We start from the raw sequence: 4,477 nt of genomic DNA, 5'->3' as shown, positions 1-4,477 counted from the left end.
GCAGAACAACTTCAAACACGTGCTTGTTTGTGACAACGCTGAAATCACGATTTATCTCCACTTACTTGCAAAGTGGCAATTAAAAGATTTATGTCGTATTTCGGAGCAGTGGAATCTATTACGGAGGACAGATGGAGAAACTACTTCCCAGGTATTTCAAATGGTGTCTTTGTGGTGAGAATGCGGGTAGACCAACCCATTCCCTCTTACCTTACCCTGCAGTACAAAACAGAAGGGGGTGATACCATTACACAGCGAACTCTTTGTACATATCAAGGACAAACTAAAACTTGCCAATTCTGCGAACAAACGGCGCACTACGGACAACCATGCCCAGAAACTGCTAAGGAAAGCTCAGTTGCAGAAAAAAATGCCAACACCCAAGCCCCAATATCTTTACCTGAACCACAATCGGTTGCCAAATTTGTGGCTGAAGTAAAGGCAACAATATCAACTGCAAACGCTGCGTTAAGTAATTCGAACGTAACAATTCACATTCGTGACCCACAAGGGCAAGAAGCCAGGAAGAACATCTGATCGCGAGTATCATGGCAGTAATCAAGATAATGATGCGGACGTAAACGACAACGAGAGAGACGTGGATAACCCTGAAGTTGACGAAAGAAGGAACATCTTCCCGACGCGAAAAAAGATCTACGCTCGCAATAGCAAGTTGCGCGCACGGGATCTAACAGGCTCAAAATAAATAAACGAATTGGAAAAAAATACAACGTGCAGTACCCGCATGAAGTAATGATAAAGAGACATATTACATATAGCGGAACTGTGGCTATGACAGCTGCCCACGGCGGGATGTTAAGCTCGACTACATGAATGCTTACATTGGACCGTGGAATGATATTACGAAACGTCTTCTTTTCTAGTACAGGTACCAACAAGTCACCTAGAGATTGCCAAATCAATAGACTGAAAAAAAAGTTTGGCACATTCCAATCATCGAAAAAACTTCTTCAGCATCATAAACTTATACTACGTTCACACTACGAGTTAAAGCGTGTTTTAACGCTATCTTGATGACATTTTTCTTGTTGCTAATTATTATAACATGTTTTAACTCTGTAGTGTGAACATGGTATTACCGAAGTAGATTCAAACTACTATCGGGCAGAGATCCACGTGCGCTCAAAAAATTTCGACGTTGTACAACATATGTTGAGCATATCCGCTTCTCTTGCTTCGACGGAAGAGTTGCCCCCTACCGCCGAATATGAATTCCTAGCGGATTTGATTATTGAGGCAGCAAACCAGGCTCGAACGAATCGGAATCCTGGCATGACAATAAATAGACGGTCTCCTAATCCTAGGTTGGATAAAGAGTGATCCGGTGCCTATGAAGCTAAACAAATTGCTTGCAAAAAATGTTTGAAGCGAAAGGAACTAAGACAATTTGACGATTTTGAAAAACAAATTTGACGGCCTACATCGTGCCAAAAAGTCTCGTTATTGAGAACGCTTCGTTGATGGCTTGTCAAGAGAAACATCTATAAGTACTCTTTGGAATACAATCAGAAGAATGTGGAATTGAAACGTAACTAATGAAAGCAGTGAAGACAATTTCCATCAAAATTGACGCTCATCACCAAATCAAACCTGATAGTAATCCATGGTTTCGTTGCACAAACCTGTATACATACAAAAACCTTCCATGGCAACATATTTTCCAATTGCAAACAAATCTGAATCGATGAAAAGCGTAACCAAGTTCGATTGTTTACATTCCTTCCATTCATTAATTCCACGTGATCCTTTTTCAATCTGAGTATGCTACACTATATTCGATTCTTACCCATTCAGAAGTTCCATAAAAATTTCCGCATTCAATCGAAGTGATTAAAACAGTTTTGAGACTTTAATGCCTAAGAAGGGCATTTAACAGCTATAGTTACGGGCCTTTATGGCACTAGAACCACGACTATAACTATTGATGCCAAAATATCCACATTTTAAAACCCACAAGAATTGCGACGAATGCTATTTGATTCATTCATCAAGCATCGAAAGTTATCGATTGCGATGAGAAATCATCCATATTTGCCTGATCATCACTCAATGCTGAGTTGCCTCTGACAACGCGTAGTACAGCATTTATTGACGAAAGAAAAGTTCTATTTGGCGCGTTATGTATTTTGATTTGATCGCCTACTACAAATAGGATGACCTGATAAGCAAGGACAATTGGTTCAGTATACAACCAGGGCCTTGCCTCTAACATTTATTTTTTGTCTCATTTCGAAATCGCCAATAAGTAACTCACGGTCCCTTAGAATGTCAAACGCAACCATGACGTTTTACTGTCATCATAAAAACGGGCACTCATTTTTATATGGACAACAGGTATCTAAGAAAAATAAATAATAAACGTATCTAAGGACAAAGCGAACGAGCTAAAAATAAACAAAACTTTTAGAGTTTTCTGGTCATTGGCTATAAATATGAAAAGGAAATTACGAAGCTTGAAAAGGTTCGGTATTTGATACATATTTCAAATTATTGCGGATGGATTTTTTGAAACTACGATAGTTGTTTTCTCTCATTTCACAGCAACCTCCGAGGGAATTGATTAAGCTAAATCGGATTCAATCGATCATGTACATAACGAGTACGATTGCTCAACCGGTTTTATAAGTTTTTTTCGGTTTATGTTGGGGAAAATATTAGGAACCAGTTCGACTATCTGTATTAAATGTAATATTATTGTCTTATTTTCTGGACACTCATACCTTGATTTAAAGATGTATTCTAGTGACATCATCGTTATTTAAAATAAATGTGTTATCGAAGCTCAGGCTTGGTCAAGCAATCCGTAACCAATTAAGACTTCTGGTTCGAATGCAACAACCAATTTCAAGACTCATTGAGTATTGACCGGCTGTTATATTGTAACCAGAATTCTGACAGGAATCAATTAGAATCCCAGAATTCTGTATAGGATTTGACATCCGAGTGTTCGAAGATAAAATCAGAAATGCTTCAGGTTAACAGCTTTTATAACGTATGGTATGAAAGTTGAATATAGATCTACAAATTATTACTACACATTGAACCTTATTTTGAAATATCGCTGACCCGTGTTTATATCTGGCAAGTGCTATTATTTAAATATACCAAAATTAATAGTACTTGATACGTTTGTGTTCCCTACAAAATGCTTGCATTCTAAAAAATTCCATCAATCGGCAGTTGATAGAAACCACGCATAGCACGAAGTTTCTTACCGTTCAGCAGTCAATTAGTGATCATTCATCCAGCCGCGACCGGCTTATGATTCCGTCGTGTACGGGTATAGAATAAAAGTGTGGGAACATGTTTGCCGCCAGTGACTGTATGTTAGAGATGGGCGAATGAATCACGAATCGATCAAAAGAATCGACTCTTCAAAAATGAACCGCATTTTTTTTTAAGAATTACGATTCACTGAAAAGGTGGCTAATTATTATGAGCCCAATGAGATTTAACAAGAACACAATGAGTCAATTTGACAGTTTGCTAAGATTATGTACCTTTAGAGCGAATGAAACGAAATGAATGACAAACATTGAACACTGTTTGTCCACATGAAATAAAATATCAACAAAACAGCTGTTATATCCAACATAATGGTAAAATATGTGCTTCAATCAACCGAAGGTGAAGCAAAGCCCTCTCATGGTTTCCAAATTGGCACAGCTACTGCTAGATGGAGCATTTGAAAAGATTTTGACAACATCTCGTCTAAATGTCTCGTTAAATCCAACGGTTGCAGTTATATTGGAGATTGTCAAATAATAGCAGAACCTCCTCTCACACTCACATATCATCCAATATTTGATGAAAGGAAAGAAAATTAGTTTACCCTACTCTTTTCGAAATTATGCTAAAACGCCTATACGTACCTTCAACGTCAAGATTCTCACTAATGGTATTTGAGAAACATAAAACGAATTGAGACAATTATTTAAAATGGAACTATGGCAGAAAATTACTTCAAATATGTGTAAAACGAAAGCGTTTCTTAAAGCACTGGATTTTTTCTCATTTTATTTAAAAAAATCATTTTTCAACGTACGAGTCACTTAATCGATCCACCCACCACTTAACCGGTTCACCCACCAAACCGAATCGGTTTGCCCATCTCTACTGTATGTGGCGAGAAGAAATTACAGGAACTATTAGAAGAGTGGCAGCGAAAAGTGAAATAGATGCTATTATACCCTATATGGTGCACTGATTTACATTTCTGTACATTTATTATGCCTTAAATAAACTCTTCAGCTTCAAATGTAGTATAACGGTACTAACTAACTCGTAGATAGTACCATTCGCATTGGTTTGATGCTTGCTGGTTCCACGTCATATATGAGGAAATCACTTCCGGTTTCATCAGGGTGATGATTTTGTTGGTAATTTACTGGATGAGCAACTTGAGGTAACTAGGGATGTAAAATTTATGAATTCTATGAAACAGACCACTAATTCT

Source organism: Topomyia yanbarensis, chromosome 2 (assembly GCF_030247195.1).
Source record: "Topomyia yanbarensis strain Yona2022 chromosome 2, ASM3024719v1, whole genome shotgun sequence".
NCBI lineage: Eukaryota > Metazoa > Arthropoda > Insecta > Diptera > Culicidae > Topomyia > Topomyia yanbarensis.
This window is presented reverse-complemented; position numbering follows the sequence as displayed.